General features: G+C 49.1%; 1 long non-coding RNA gene across 1 annotated transcript in view; it reads right to left on the reverse strand.

Annotated features, from left to right (window-relative positions):
• Nucleotides 1–3,870: 3,870 nt before the first annotated feature.
• LOC118637137 overlaps nucleotides 3,871–16,896 on the reverse strand; it is a 32,273-nt gene continuing 19,247 nt past the window's right edge. Inside the window, exons 5-10 of the long non-coding RNA XR_004960904.1 lie at nucleotides 14,352–14,678; nucleotides 12,754–12,966; nucleotides 12,157–12,260; nucleotides 9,352–9,453; nucleotides 8,888–9,219; nucleotides 3,871–4,284 (exon numbers count right to left, since the gene is read on the reverse strand). This is a non-coding gene — a long non-coding RNA (uncharacterized LOC118637137). The remainder of the gene's footprint in view (nucleotides 4,285–8,887; nucleotides 9,220–9,351; nucleotides 9,454–12,156; nucleotides 12,261–12,753; nucleotides 12,967–14,351; nucleotides 14,679–16,896) is intronic.

The raw sequence follows: 16,896 nt of genomic DNA on the forward strand, positions 1-16,896 counted from the left end.
CCAAAGAAGAATTTTTTTTCTAATTATAAGAATGGAGCCCTGGCCGGTTTGGCTCAGCGGTTAGAGCATCGGCCTGTGGTCCTGAGAGTCCCGGGTTCAGTTCCCGCTAAGGGCATGTACCTCGGTTGCAGTTTGTATCCGGCTCTGGTCGGTCGTGCGGGTGGCAGCCACTCAATGTGTCCCTTCACATCGATGTTTCTCTCTCTCTCTCTCTCTCTCTGGTTCTCTCTCTCCCTCTGGTTCTCTCTCTCCCTCTCACTCTACCTGAACAAAAAATGGAAAAATGTCCTCGGGTGAGGATTAAAAAAAAAAAAAAAGAATGGATACTCACAAAAATTCAAATGGTATCGAAAAGGATACTATAGAACATTAAAATGACTGTAATTCTACCATCCAGACGTAACCACTACCTTTTAATATTCTTCTAGGCATTTCTTTCTTTTGAAAGATAAATAGATAATTTGATAAGAGTACAATTTTCTAACACACAATTTCACCTAAAATTCTGTGTTGGGTATTTTTATTAAACAGTAATTCTAAATCTACATTTAAAAAATGGGTGCACGGTGCCCTGGCTGATTTGGCTCAGTGGTTAGAACGTCAGCCCATGGTCCAGAGAGTCCTCGGTTGCAATTTGTCCCTGCCCCGGTTGGGGTAGTGTGGGTGGCAACCAGTCAATGTGTCTCTCTCACATCGATGTTTCTCTCTCTCTTCATCTCGCTCTATGCAAGAAATGTCCTCGGTGAGGAAAAAAAAATGGGTGCACAGTATTTTATCATATAAAATCACTTTATTGCCCTGGCCGGTTTGGCTCAGCGGTTAGAGCATCGGCCTGTGGTACAGAGAGACCCGGGTTCGGTTCCCGCTAAGGGCATGTACCTCGGTTGCAGTTTGTCCCTGGCCCTGGTTGGTCGTGCGGGTGGCAGCCACTCGATGTGTCCCTTCACATCAATGTTTTTCTCTCTCTCTCTTCCTCTCTCTCCCTCCCACTCTATCTGAACAAAAAATGGAAAAATGTCCTCGGGTAAGGATAAAAAAAATAAATAAAATCACTTTATTAATGTACCTGGTCTCCTTTCTTGTGCATTTAGGTTATTTCAAAAGTTTTATTGTTCTAAAGAGCACAACAATGAACATCTTCATATGTATGTTTTGAGCATTTATTACCTCTTTTTTTTTCTTTCTGGAACATGCCCCTAGTGGGAACCGAACCTGGGACTCTCTGGTCCGCAGGCCAATGCTCCAACCACTGAGCCAAACCGGCCAGGGCTCCTTTTGAAGATACATTTCTCACTTCTCAAATTCTAACATTGTTAATTGTCCCGTGGGGCTCAGTGCTTCCTGTGGACTGTCCCATTAGTTCCACAGATGCCTTCTTGATTTGCTCCTTATTCATCCATACTGTCAACAAACATTTACTGAGGGTATACTATGTGCCAGACACTACTAGATTTTGTGGATGCGTTTCGGTTTTTATTCTTAAGGACGAAGAAGAAACTACCATGTATTGAAATTTGAGTCTGTATCAAGCACTGTATAAAATTCTTTATTTTTATTATGTATTCTTTTCTTTTTTTTTTTTTATCCTCACCCGAGGATATTTTTCCATTTTTTGTACAGATAGAGTGGGAGGGAGAGAGAGACAGAAACATTGATGTGAAGGGACACATCGAGTGGCTGCCACCCGCACGACCAACCAGGGCTGGGGACAAACTGCAACCGAAGTACATGCCCTTAGCGGGAACCGAACCCGGGTCTCTCCGGACCGCAGGCCGACGCTCTAACCGCTGAGCCAAACCGGCCAGGGCTATTATGTATTCTTCATGGACAATAACAATACAGCAATCCTGTACAGTGGTTATTGTGTGTGTGTGTGTGTACACACACACACACACACACACACACATACGTATGATCAGAAAGTTTGAGCAGCTTGTCCAGGTCATACAGTAGCTTGTCCAATGTGAAGCTGGACTATGAACCAGGTCTGTGTGGTTCCCTTTGGTCACACACAGTTTAAGGAGAGAGATGTGCAAACAAATGACAAGCCCGGCCGCACGTGCTCTGTAAAACCTGAGCCTCGCCGTCCGTCCACCAGCCGCGGTGATCAGCAGACAAGTCCTTTATCTGTAGCAGGGAGCTTTTCACTAGTCCGGGTTAGAGAGGTAAAACCCAAACCGAAATGGTTTGTCCCGCTCCGCGTAGCTCCAGGAGGCCCTTGGGAAGCCAGAACATTCCGGAAAGATCGGAGCAGACAGAGCCATTTGAAAGAAGAGCTCAGCGGACAGGGACACACTGTTGGGGGGTCTTGGGGCTCAGGCTGCTGGAGATGACACCCTGAGGGGCCTCACAGTCCAGCATCAGCCCACCCTTGGCATACGCCGGCATTTCGCTGGAGGCTGGGCACGGAGGAGCCTGGAAGCATGTTCGCCGGGCACGGGGCTGCAGTGGCCGGTGAAGCTTGGACAGTCTGCGACTCAGAGTCGCTGAGGGCTTTAGAGCTGTCTGGACGCGGTCCACAAAGCTGCCCAGGCCGCACCCACGATGCCAAGCCCGGGAACGCGTCCCCACATGGACAGGCCTCGGCTCTTTCCCTCTCTGAGAGAAGACCCAGGAGCAGAGCATGTGCCTGGGCGTCACCCTGTGGAGCCGGTACCTCCATCCTCCTTCCTTTGATTGTGTTCCAAGTGGACCCCTGTCCTGTGGCTGGACCCCCACTGGAGGGACCATGGCAGAGCACAGTGACTTCCAAACTCCCCTCCACCCCTTTCTCCTTACAAACAAGCTCTTGACTGAAACACCAATCGATAAAGCACATTGCATTGGACCAGGACCCCTCCCTCTCTGGGAGGTTCTGCTTGGTACACGGTTTAAAACCACCACCACAGCTTAGACGAGCCCTGAGTTTCAGGTTAGAACGCCAGGTTCTAGTCCGGCTCTCAGCTTAGAAAGAGTGTGGCTTTCGAGAAATCACTTACCCTCTTCAACTCTGCTTTTTCATCTGTGAAATGAAGATGCTAATTCTTGTCTATTAAGAGGTGACTGAGCATCTGGTACAAGCGTGTGGGTAGAAGCAGCTGGAAAAGGCAATAAAAACGGGCACGGCTCCTCTGCTGGCTTCTGCACATTTGCATGACTTCTCCACAACCATGGGTTGCAGGTCACCGCGTGGGACCAACCAGCCTGACTTACTTTGATGGTTTCCAAAGAGAAATGGTCGTTTTGAAGGTAGAATTCTTTGAATTTTTCTCCCTTCCATGTTGTTCTTCTTGCACGGCCCTCTGCAGACAGACAGACAGACCCACTTCGTGTCTCCGTCCCCACAGCCGGGTCACAGTGTCTTCTGTGGCAGGTGCCCCATGTGTGCCAGCTGGCTTGTCACGTAGATGGAGGACTGTCTGGACACCCTTAGCAGGAACGACAAGGCCATTCCCTGTCCTTCTCTGAGCGAACCCAGGTCCATACGAAGTAAAACACCGAGTCTCTTGTCCGAGTCATGTCGGAGGAACCGTGACTTCCCACGGTTGTCCGGCTGCTGCCCACGCACGAGGCGGAAGCTGAGTGAGGCAGTGATACACGTCCACTCCAGACCCTCCCGCCAGCGAAGCCAGCGACCTGGGGATGAAGGCGGTGGGTGGGAACAGTACCCTACCCGTGGGGTGCATCAGAGGGAACACGTCAATCTCTCAGTCATGGGCTGACGTAAGTAGTGAGCTGAAGCCTGGCCAGTTTGGCTCAGTGGTTACAGCGACAGCCCACGAACCAGAGAGTCCCGGGTTCGGTTCCCGCTGAGAGCACATATCTCAGTTGCAGTTTGTCCCTGTCCCCGGTTGGGGTCGTGTAAGTGGCAATCAGTTGATGTGTCTCTCTCACATCAACATTTCTCTCTCTTCCTCCCCCTCCTGCTCTATCTGAAGATAAGTGCAAAAATGTCCTTGGGTGAGGATAAAAAAACGTAATAATGGGCTTGATTTGGAGGGCAGTTTAGTAAGTCACGTGCCCACACTGCCAGGGCGTTCCGGCTACTGCAGGACGCCCGGGGCGGGATTCGAAACTGACTTGGGTGATGTGAGTTGTAGCCCCACGATCCCAGATGGCCACCAGCTGTTTACCAAAGGCACAGGGATGTCGGTATGGCATTAAATTGGACAGACTTAGCTTTCTGGGTAGGAACTCAACTGCTCTTGTTGTGATTTCTTCAAGTAGAGTGGCTTTAGGGCCACGACATCAACAGTTACCCCTTAAGCGAGTTGGCCCTCCCAAAGGGCCTGTGGTTCGGATGACCTGTTATGGACAGGGTAGAAACCGGATTTCAAATGGGGACAATAATTCTGTCCCTCATCCCACCGACCCGCAGAGCTTAATCGAGCAGCTCCTCGCCCGGAAGACATCGACTTCCTCCTTTTGCACCTGCTTTGACATTTCCTGCAGGCTCCGAGCCCACTTGGCTTCTGTGGAGCCACAGAGAACTTCCTGGAACTGCACCGCCCATCTTTGCATTTTCCTTTGAGTGACAGCATCCGATGAAGAGGAAGAATAAACAAGGAGAAGGAGAGAGGCCACGCGCAGAGGCTGTAGCCCTGGGATTCCTGGCAGCGAGACGGACCCTTCCTGCCAGAGGGGCACTTGAGGCCCGTGCTGCCTGGCCTCTTCCCGCTGCTCGAATCTGTTCTCTGATGTTCCTCTAAATGTGGTCATCCTCCGGCCAGACTTCCGGACTCCGGCCTTCGCCCAGAGCTTGATGTGGGAAGACGCACTTCTTGGCCTCTTCCACGTTCTGCAGTCCCGTGGCCCATCCCCGTGTCTTTCCACAGTGGCAAGAGGACATCACGCCTCCTCCTCACAGCTCTCCCCCATCCGGCGTCTCTGGCAGGGCCTCCTGTCCTGCAGTCTGCAGGCGTGTGCGTGGTGTCACCGAATGGCAGGGGTCCCAGAGGAGCCCCTGGCTGCGGGGCCCACCAGCTTCCAAGAGGAAGACCAGAGAACTCACAGGCGAATGGGTGGAAAGTGTGATTTGTCCCTACACCCAACATTTCATTCTGATCGCTGGCTCTGCATCCTGTAGGAGCCGGAGAGCGTGTGGGAAAATTGAAATCGCATTTGGTTAATTTGGTTTTAACGTCCTTCCCACCAGAGCTTTTACCAGAGCTATTCATTTCCTCCTTTCATTTTCTCTGTCCAAATTCTGTTCAGGGAGCTCATCGACTATGGAGAAAGGCTGCAGCCAGAAGGAAGGGGAAGTAAGGAGCCTGGATCACCTGCAACTGGACCGTGGGCTCCTGAACTGACCCTCGAATCATGTCCCATCTCACAGGGCCAGTCCTCACCACAAAGCCCTCCTCCTGGGGGCCCCTCCCCCGCAGGGCCCACCCCAGGCAGCCCGGCAGAAACTGCAGCTTTGCTTCTGGGGCGGGAGGGGGAGAGGAGCTGGCTGTTGCCAAGGGAACAAGGAGTCCTGCTGTAAATTCCCGAGGGTCTCAGCCTGGGGACTGGCCAGTGGTCTCCGACATGCAAACCTCCACAGGTGCAGGATGTAAAACAAAAGTGGCCTGAGAGAGGCTGACGGGCAGCTGGCTCCCTACTTTGCATATGCTCATTGGAGGCTAAAGTTAGGTTCTGGCTCACACCAGGTGCACGGGCCACATTTAGCGCCTCCCACCATGGAGCTGGTGGCTGGCCTACGCTTTTGCTAGGACAGGGTCTGGCTTGTCTTTCGGAGACATAGACTGGGCCCCAGGTTATCACTGTGTTGGAGTAAAGTCAAGGGGAAAATCACAACGACTCCTTCCCTTCCCCTCAACCAAGTCTCGACGTCACAGATTTGAGCCCTGGCTGACGCGGACCTGAAGATGTGGGTCACCTGGATGCTGTCAAGCCACCTCCCTCTTTGCTCCTCTCCAGACCTCAAACAGGCCAGATCTCAGCCTGCTAATGCTCACAGACTTTGCCTGAACTTGCCCACCAGCCCGTCTCCTCCAACCTTACTTGCTGTACTCTCACCCCTCTGACCTCTGACCCCCTCATGGGCCTTCCTTTCTGTGGCCAGGCCCCTTCCATCCAGGGCTCAGCTTCCCTGGATTTCAGTTTTGCTTTCCTCCTCAGCCAAGCTCCATCCCATCGCAGTGAGCAGCCTCAAGCCACGCGGGCCTCCAGGTGAGCGCGGCCCAGGCACCTGGACGAGGGTAACCACATCAGAAACCAAAGGGGAGGCATGTCAGCCAAAGAGCACACAGGGAGAGGAAGTCTGTGGGCTGTGTGTGCCGAATGCAGATGTGTGCACCCCTCAGTCTTGTCAGTGCCCCCCAGCAGTGCCTGGGAGGGCTGAGCAGGCCCCTAGAGTCCGGGCCCCGGGAAAAGGGCCCTATTGGCCAAACCCCGGGCACCGATGTTGTGCCAGAGGCATGGTGCTCCCACTGGGGTTTTGAAAGACTACACAGTAGGCAGAGGATTATTATTTTTCCTTTTTAGAAGGGGGCAGGGAGCCCTGGCCGGTTTGGCTCAGAGGTTAGAGCGTCGGCCAGCAGACCAGTGAGACTTGGGTTCGATTCTGGTCAAGGGCATGTACCTTGGTTGTAATTCATCCCCGGCCCTGGTTGGGGTCATGCAGGAGGCAGCCATTTGATGTGTCCCTTTCACAATGATGTTTCTCTCTCTCTCTTCCTCTTTCTTCCTCCCACTCTATCAGAACAAAAATGGAAAAATGTCCTCAGGTGAGGATAAAAAAATAAAAAATAAAAATACAAGGGGGCAGGGGAGGCCCGGCTGGTGTGGCTCACTGGTTGAGCATCAGCCACGCAGCAAGAGGTCCCAGTTCAATTCCCGGTCAGGGCACAAGCCCAGGTTGTGGGCTAGATCCCCAGTTGGGGACATGCAGGAGGCAACCAATCGATGTTCTCTCTCATTGATATTTCTAGCTCTCTCTCCCTCTCCCTTCCTCTCTCTCTCAAATCCATAAAGAAAAAAAATTATCTTAAAATATAAATAAATAAAAATAAAAGGGGGCAGGAGAGGAAAGGGTGGTGGTTTTCGGCAGGGTGCGAGGCGTCCAGTCAGCTGCCTTGTGTCGGTGGCTGTCAGGGATGGACAAAGGCCTGTCCACTGACCCTGTGAGTGGGGGGTGGGCGGGGTCGAGACTGAGGCATGCTCCGAACCCCGCCCAGATGTGCAGCCGGTCAGAGCGCATATGCTTCGAACCCCGCCCGGACGTGCAGCCGGTCAGAGCTCATATGCTCCGAACCCCGCCCGGACGTGCAGCGGGTCAGAGCGCATATGCTTCGAACCCCGCCCGGACGTGCAGCCGGTCAGAGCTCATATGCTCCGAACCCCGCCGGACGTGCAGCCGGTCAGAGCGCATATGCTTCGAACCCCGCCCGGACGTGCAGCCGGTCAGAGCGCATATGCTTCGAACCCCGCCCGGACGTGCAGCCGGTCAGAGCGCATATGCTCCGAACCCCGCCCGGACGTGCAGCGGGTCAGAGCCCAGACGTGCAGCGGGTCAGAGCGCACATCCCCTTTCCGGCCCTAGAGATGAAGGGCTGTTCTCTGGTCGGGAGAAAGCTGCCGATTCCGAGGCTCTGCACCCCGGGGGCTGGTTGTGACCGGATTCTGGTCACTAGAATCAGAGGCGAACAAGCGGGGGGCCAGCCGGGGAGGGCGGCGGGCACTGCTAGGATCGCACGTCCCCACTTGGCCCGGTTTTGCTCGTGGTGTGTTTGCAGAGCTCCCACGGCGGTGGCTGTCCACGGAGCCGAGCACGCGGGCGTCTGCCACTGACGACAGAAGTCTCGAAAGGCTCCGTTCACAGGGAGTTACTGTCTGGTGGGGGAGACAGCTAGAGCTGGAGCACACCGCAGGGTGCACGTGAATGAACAATTACCTGGACAGGCAGCAGGAGGACAGACACCCGGCAGGTCACAGGCAGGCAAGCACAGCGCGGTGCGCCCGAAGGCCAGCCTCGGAGGTGGATCGAGTCCTCGGATGTGGGAACCCACTCCGGCCCGTGCGAAGCTGTCGCTGAGACTGCTGTTCGAACCCGCTTCCAGCATTATCCTCGAGGGGACGTGGGCCCCTCCAGAGACCAGCCACGAGCCTCAGCATCGGTCCCCGCAAGGCAGACACTGTGTGGACGCAGAACAGGCCCGGATGGAGGACGACCAGAAATCAGGTAGCTTCAGAAAACAGTGGCATGGCCGCCCCCCAAACCTCCACGGCGAGCTCAGGCCGGACATGCGGCACCCCGCCGGCGGCTGCCTGTCTGTGTGCGGTGAGGGAGGGAACAGGTGCGCGGGAGGCAAGTTCTCGGAGAAAACGCCTGCTTACCGGGATCGACTGGGAACGGACACGGAGAAGCCTCCTTGCTGCCGAAGTTAAAGCCTTTGGGAGCAAAACCAGGGTTTCTCAACCTGAGCGCTACCTGCACTATGACCTGGACAGTTCTTATCATGGGGGGGGGGGGCTGTCCTGAGAATTGTGGGATGTTCAGCAGCAACCCTGACCTCTACTGACCAGCTCCCGCCTCTAGTCAGACAGTGATGTCTCCCGACACGGTCAAGTGCCCCTGGAGGCAAAATCGCCTGCAGCGAGGAGTCCTGTGTGGATTAAAGGGGTGAACCCAGGCCCCACCCTGCCCCGTGCTTTGGAAGTGCCTGAGCTCCAACATGGATGCACAATCACGGGAGGGTCAGAGGGAGTCACGGGGTCAGTGGGGCGCAGATTCGTATGATGTCTGGTGTCTTTCCAGGAAAACCATTTTTGAGGGTTTCCAGTGTTGACTGCTACAACGATAAACTCCAAACAAACTCATGATTTTGACAAACCGAGTAGAAAACCGGTAAAACTTGTTAGCAACGTGGCTGCATGAGACAGAGGATGAGAGTTTGCAACTCACCCCTCGCTGTGTCCCTCGTGTGCCTAGTCACTCCTTCCGGCCGGGCATCGCCCACGATGCAGACCTCACACCACACTGTGTCTTCAGACTCCTATGAAAACTTTGGCTGTGACCCTCCCATGAGGTCACTTGGCAAACACAGACTTGACTCATGAAGGTCACCTGTGTTTTCTTCTGACTTGAGATGAGGAAAAGAGCTCATCTGGGCCCCAGCGTGATCATGGACACAGGGCAATGCTGGCACCGTGAGCTCCAAGGTGGACCTATGGAGGACCCAGATGATGCTCCTATTCTTTTTTTAAATCCTCACCTGAGAACATTTTTGCATTTATCTTCAGATAGAGCAGGAGGGAGAAAGGGAGGAAGAGAGAGAGAGAAAACATTGATGTGAGTAAGACACTTTGAGTGGTCGCCACCCACATGAGCCCAGCTGGGGCTGGGGACAAACTAACCGAGATATGTACCGTTAGCAGAAACTGAACCTGGGACTCTCCAGTCCGCGGGCCAACACTCTACTGCTGAGTCAAACTGGCCAGGGCGATGCTCCTTTTCTTTAGATTTGTCAACTGGAAAGAATTTCATACTAAATATATATATATATATATTTTTTTATCCTCACTTGAGGACATTTTTCCATTTTTTGTTCCGATAGAGTGGGAGGGGGAGAGAGGAAGAGAGAGAGAAACATCGACGTGAAAGGGACACATCGAGTGGCTGCCACCCGCACGACCAACCAGGGCCGGGGACAAACTGCAACCGAGGTACATGCCCCCAGCGGGAACCGAACCCGGGTCTCTCGGGACCGCAGGCCGACGCTCTAACCGCTGAGCCAAACCGGCCAGGGCCATACTAAATATTTTTAAAGTTCCCATTGAGAGCTCCCAAAATATATTAGGAGACACTCAGAGGAGTTTTGATCCTCTTAAATATGTTTCTTTTTTTAAAATTATTGATTGTATTTTTTAGAGAGAGAGGAAGGAAGAGAGAGAGAGAAACATTGATGTGAGAGAGATACATCCATTGGCTGCATCTTGCACGCCCTCTACTGGGGGATCGAGTCTGCAACCTGGGCACGTGCCATGACCAGGAATCGAACCGGGACCTCTCAGTCTGTGGGATGACTCAATCCACTGAGCCACACCGGCCATGGCAAGTTCTGATCTTCTTTACAGAGAAGCGAGGCCCAGAGAACCGCTCAGGGAAGGAGCTGCAGAGGGTCCGGGCTGGCGGGCTGTGCTCCCACGCGCTCTCCTGGCCTCTGCGTGACATCTCCCACATGACTGCCGCGTGCTGATGAGGAAGGAGCCGCATGAGGTTTGGCTTCTGTTTCAAACGTTCATTCAACTGAACTGAACATGTAAAGTTCATTTTTTAAAGATACTAAATGGAACTAGGGATTTCTCTTTTTTTAAAAAAAAATCCTGATCTTTTATATTTAATAGAATGGTTAGAAAGCATTTCGCTCACACACACGTATTTCCAGGGTGCAGAAGTTTCAGAGTCTTCTCTTTGATCACATTCTTTCCTTTCCTCCAAAAGTAACTGCCCATCCTGACTTTTCTCCTAGTGACATCCTTCAGCATTACCCTCTCCGTCGTCACTCTAAGCGACAGAGTTCAGTTCTGCCCGTTCATAGCTTTCTGTCGCTGGCCCCTGGCTCTGTGTCTGCATCTTGCTCTTTCTGCTCCACAGGACGTTTGTGAAATTCATCGCCACCGAGGTCATTGGCTCTTGTTTTACGTAGCCCTTTACGGATGTTTGGGTTGTGTCCAGCTCGGTATGAACAATGCTTCTATAAACATTCTTGTGTAGTCCCGGCCCGGGGGTATACATATAGAATTTCCCACAGTGGCATTCCTTCCATTGTGAAGAGGGTGTGTGAATTCCCAACCTCAGTAGGAACAGCCACCGTTCCCCCAAATCATTGCTTCAGCTTGGATTCCACCAAGCAGCGAGAGTTCCCATCACTCACCATCTGCATCAGCACCTGTTCTTGTCCAGCTTTAAAAATGGAATAATCTCATTGTGAGTTTAATGTGCATTTCCCTGCTTACTAATAAAACAAAGCTCCCTTTCCCACATGAATTTCCTTGTGTTATGTGCTTGTTCAGGTCTTTTGCCATCTTTCTATGGTCAGATATAAAATTTCGTTTAAAATAAATTTGATCTCAATCACAAAATTGCATTTGGCAGAAAAGTGTGCCCATCTTCCAAGGCACTGTGCTCCCCTGAGAACTGCACATGGTTAAAGGCAAACTCAGACCATAAGCTTAGAAGCGATTGTTTTTCATCTCTAAATATTTGCAAAGATAACAATAGATGTTCACAGAAAAATACCCATCCAAATTTTTTCTCCTCTCACCCCCATTTTTCAAATCTAACATCATTTCATTGACTGTTGCTCCCGTGTAGTTTGCTTATATTTTCATAGAGGACAAACACACCCTTATACATCACAGTCATTTGTTAAAATCACCAAGTGTAGACAAGGTCATTTATTATTCTAGTCTGTATCTCTCAGTGCTGTGTGTTGAATGTATTATTATGAGTTAGCTAACTGTCAGCAATAAAGTAATGGCTCTATTATATATACGGCGTTTGCAGCTGAGAGAATATGAAAAAAATGTATAGATGGCTATGATGTTATACATGTCTAACAAAAATAAATAAACAGCTCTCTCAAGCCTGAGCTCTGGCTTTTACTCACCTTATCTCCTTTAGACATTTGGGTATGAGCTCACTGGCAAAGACCGGAGCCCATATAATCTACCATTATATAAATTATTCAGTAATCTGTGATGTCCTTGTAACATGAGAATCCCCTATTAAAAAAATAAATAGCTGCACTGCTTAGGAGGCATGTGCCTACTATTTATAGCCTTTATAGAAGTCGCGTTGCTCACGAACCCAGTTAGGACTCCCTGGTAATCTATAGGGCTGATGTTTGTTGCAGGGTTTTTACACGAAGCCATTCATTACACGCACTGTGTGGGCGTGTGATGCACACACACACCCAGAGGACCAGCAGAGACAGCCCGAGCAGGTAGGAGTTATTTGTAGAACCGTTTCATTTTCTTCTTAATGCTTTGGACACTCAAAAAGGGACGAGGCGACGACAGGTCACCCACAGATTCCGTATGTATTCCTGACTGTATCCAGGCAACTGGGTGTCTACTTTCCACAAAGTAAACATTGTAGCCTTCTGCTAAAAATGTCAGATTTCCCTCCCAGAGAAGTGGCCTCCTGGGAGGCTGAGCCTTCCTTCTTACCTTGTCTGCCCTCAGGCGCACGTGACCTGACAGCCGGGGTGGGGCCTGGGTTGCACACAGTGGGAGTCAAGGAGCAGCTCACCTCAGTTCTCATCCTGTACAGGCTGGAGAGAAAGAGACAGGTGTTTATTTTTCATAGTTTAATTTTCGATCAGGAAAACGTTTTATGACTATAGAAACATAATTGGTATGCGGACAAAGCAATTCTCTTTATAATAGGCCCATGGAAGCCGGAATAGCCATGTAACTACATTATTCATGCAGTCTATGTCATGCTGATTTGGAGGTGACAATTATTCAAAAGGTTTGACCATTGTGCATCAGGTCATGTCTGAAAAGCCGGCGCGGACGGAATTCTCAGCGTTTTGAGAAAAGTGTAGACTGGTGAGTGAGGTTGAATTACATGAACTTGTATTTAAATTTTTCCAACACTTCACCGAGTGTTCAGTGGTAAATAAGCTTCTGAAACATGAAAACACACAGAAGCTGTACAAATCATCAGCAACAATTTAAAGTTGAAATATGAAACTAGATATTTAAAAAATTAAATTAGCGCCAGGAGATTTTGCTATACACCCATGAGAATGTGACACAAACCTCCGCATGTGGTGAGATAGCACAGCGCTAACTAACATGCACCCAAATAAGTGCATGTGAGACAGCGACATCTGAGCAAGATCTGGGGATGGCCCCACGGGCAGTCTCCGGGCGGAGATTTGTGTTCGAGTCCGCGAGATGTTCCCACCGGTGAAAATCGGGTAAAGAACACATGGTATCTCGCTGTATGATGTCTTCCCGTTGCATGTGACTCTGTAACGATTTAAAAATAAAGTGTTTCATTAAATTTTAAAAACTAAATGAAACCTGCTGTTCTCATTATAGACATCTGTTGACTTTCTGGGGAAGCCTGAAAAAAAAAGTTCAAAGTGAAGGACAAAGGCAGAGGCTGGAGCTATTCCTGCGTGTGTGTGTGCGCGCTCCTGCACGTGCATACGTGTAGAAGAACGGTATCAGCAGAGGTTATTTGGGGGAGGCCAGGGCAGGGTAGGGCCAGTGGGGATCTGCTGTGTACTAATGAGGAGGTTTCTAGGGGCAAAGGAAGGGACAGATGGGAGCTCTCTCTGGGGCTCAAGGTCCAACCACGAGCTTTCAACTCCAGGAACGCAAACAGGCACCATTAGATAGAGCCAGAATTACTCCAACTGCTGGAGCCATTTTTTTTTTTTTGTCAGATTCAAACCGTGGAGAACAGTGGATTATCTTCGGTGGCTGTGAATGGGGTTGAATTAGTCACCACAGCTTCAATTGTGCTTCTGCCTGGTTATCAAACTGCAATTCCATTGACACCCCCTTGGTGAGCGTATCCTCTGAGCACCGTGGAAACGAGCTCTGCCTGAACGGAAAACCTGTCCTGGGTTTGTAGTCACAACATGACCTGACTTACTCAGATCTCAATGAATTCAACTTGAGCACAATCCAAGGTGCAGAAAATAAGAGGTGATGAAGAAAGAAAAACAACGGTGAGTCGAGGCAGGTTGGGTTAGGCTCAATGGACCCTTAGACCCGGACTGAATGTGGGCCTCCCCTCCACCCCAGAGTCGGATGCGAGTAGAATAGACTAATAAACCCCCCGGCTGGGTGGAGGGGCCTGAGAGTCCGGAGATTACTGGGGAAAACAAAACAAAACATACTTAGCTTTCTGTTCAAGACCACAACTCTCAAACTGATTTCTTTTTAAAAAATTTATCTTTTGTTGTTGAAAGTATTACAGATGTACCCCCCTCTTTCCCCATTGACACCCCCTTCCAGCCTTCACCAAACTATTGTCTGTGTCCATTGGTTATGCATATATGCATATATTCTTTGGTTTATCTCTTCCCATTCCCCCTCTTTCCTTCCTTCTGATTTCTTTTTCTTTTTTTAATCCTCACCTGAGGATATTTTTTTCCATTTATTTTCAGATATAGTGGGAGGGAGGTAAAGAAGGAGAGAGAGAGAGAAACATCGAAGTGAGAGACATCGACTGGTTGCCTCCCGCCCGACTGCAGCCAGGGCTGGGACTGAACTGCAGCTGGGGCACGTGCCCTTGACTGGAACTGAACCCGCGACTCTTTGGTCCGCGGGCCAACACTCTAACCACTGAGGCAAACCGGCCAGGGCTCTCTGATTTCTTAATAGAAATTCACAACATGTACCTTGTTGGTTCCTTAATTCCACATCAGAAAATATCAAGTTTTGCTGTATCTGTTTCTCAGTCGCTCTATTTCTAATCATCTACCGTCCTGGGTCACGTGCTGTCTGCCCTTCAGGTGCTCGTGGTTGTCCTCGGTGCGCTTTGTTCAGGTAACTTGATGGATCCCCACCGGGCACTTTCAGCTTGAACAGTGAGGTCTGCTTTTCTGTCACAGTTCTTAGTGGCCCAGCAGAGAAAGACAGATGCTTTGGGGTAAATAATGGAAACATGATGACCTTTGGGCCAGACACATCTGCACTTGTGTGTGACCTCATCAGCTTCTTTGGATCTGAATAGTGGAGGTTAAAAGTATAGACTTTAGGGTCAGACCACGTGATTTGAATCCTAGCGCCACTGCACACTGCCTGGGTGTCCTTGGATAAAATCCTAAGCCTCTCTAAGGCTCGCTGTCTGCCCCTGTCAAATGCACGTGGCAGACACAGCTGGTTTTCCTAGTTCCCTAGTAACGGACCCTTGGTTTTGAGCTGGACACCTGACCTCCCAAAGAAAGACAGTACTTGTCAACCTGCCATGTAGCTGGGCAGGGCTACGCGCCTGTTCTGAAATACCATGTGCGATTTCGGGGAGGCCCTACAGGAAGGGTGTGTGCCGTTCGTCAGCCCGTCCACCCTGCTTCCCGGAACGGGACACGGTGCTGGGCCTGAGACTCAGACCGTGAAGGTGGGCGCAGGCTGTAGGGGTGACAGGGTTGAAAGCTAGAACAAGCTGCTGTCTCTGGACATTCTAAATGTTTTGAACTTACTTTACACTTTTTGATGTGAGAGAACAGAACTAGTGTGTTTAAGCCACTATCCCTTTAGGATTTTGTCACACTTGGATGAAACTAATCCTAGCTGATAGAATGGGGTGATAGCTACCAATTGACACGAGTGAAGAAGGCAGAGCCGGGACCCCCCCAAAAAAACTCTCCTCTGTAAAGGCATTGAGGAAACTGGCAAACATGGTCAGAGTCAACTTTTTCAAAACACTACAAGTTAACACAAAGCTTTTTGGTTAGCCTATTTATTCCATCTGTAGACATTTATTGAACAAAAACATGACAACGTCAACAGAGTCCCAAAATACATGAAACAAAACAATTGAATTGAAGGGAGAAATAGATAATCTAGCAATAGTAGTTGGAAACATTGATGCTTCACTTTCAATAATGAATACACGAATTAAACAGGTCAACAAGGAAATGAAAGACTTGAGCAACACTGTAAACCGATCAGATCTAACAGGTATCTATGGAAACTCCACCCAATCACAGCAACACACACATGCTTCTAAAGTGCACATAGATCTTTCTCCAGGATAAATCATATGTTTGCCCACAAAACATGTCTCAATAATATTAAGAGGATTAAAATCACACAAAGTACATTCTCTAATCACAATAAAATTAGAAACCAGTAACAGAAGGAAATTTGGAAAGTCCACAAATATGTAGAAATTATACAACATACTCTTTTTTTGGGTACCTGCCCCTAGCGGGAACCAAACCCAGGACTCTCTGGTCCTCAGGCCAATGCTCCAATCGCTGAGCCAAACTGGCCAGGGCATACAACATATTCTTAAATAACCAATAGGTAAAAAAAATAAATAAATAAAAATAACTAGGGACTTTAGAATAAGGACGTTGATATGAATGAAAATGAAAACAATAAGTTCAAACAAAAGAAAATACCAAGTCTGATGGGATGCAGCAAAAAACAGTGCTTAAAAGGAAATTTATAGCTGTAAGTGCTATATGAAGAAAGAAAAAAGATCTCTAACCAAGTTCCACCTTAAGAAATTAGAAAAAGAAGAGCAAATAAATCCAAAGGAAACAGAAAGAAAATAGCAATAAAGATTAGAGTGAAAATAGAGAGGAGAAAAGGAGATATAACCAACAAAACTAAAAGGTGGTTATTTTGAAAGATAAAGAAACTGACAAACCTTTAGTTAAGCAAAAAGAAAGCCCAAATCATGACTATCAGGATGACAAAAGAATTATACCGACTTTATAGAAATAAAATCAGTTATAAGAGAATAGTATGAACAGTGTATTTCAACAATTGAGATAACCTAGATGAAATGGACAAATTCCTAGAAAGACACAAACTACCAAAACTGACTCAAGAAGAAATAGAAATTCTGACTAGACCTATGACAAGAGATTGAATTAGCCATAAAAAATTTTCCCACAAAGAAGAGCCTTGAACCAGATGACTTCACTAGTGAATTCGACCTAAAGTTTGTAGAAGAATTAACACCCATCTTTTAGAAACTCTTTCAAAAATTAGAAGAAGAGGAGATACTTCCTAACTCACTCTGTGAGGTTAGTAGTATTCTGATGCTAAAACCAAAGACATTCACGAGGAAAGAAAAATTCTCAACAAATATTAGCAAACTGCATCCAGCAACATATACAAAAATCATATTAATTACATTACATATTACATACACTATATAACATATATCAAATGACACAGTAAATGCATAAGACCAGCACATAATAAGTG

This window comes from Molossus molossus, unplaced genomic scaffold (genome assembly GCF_014108415.1).
Source record: "Molossus molossus isolate mMolMol1 unplaced genomic scaffold, mMolMol1.p scaffold_m16_p_20, whole genome shotgun sequence".
Classification (NCBI taxonomy): domain Eukaryota; kingdom Metazoa; phylum Chordata; class Mammalia; order Chiroptera; family Molossidae; genus Molossus; species Molossus molossus.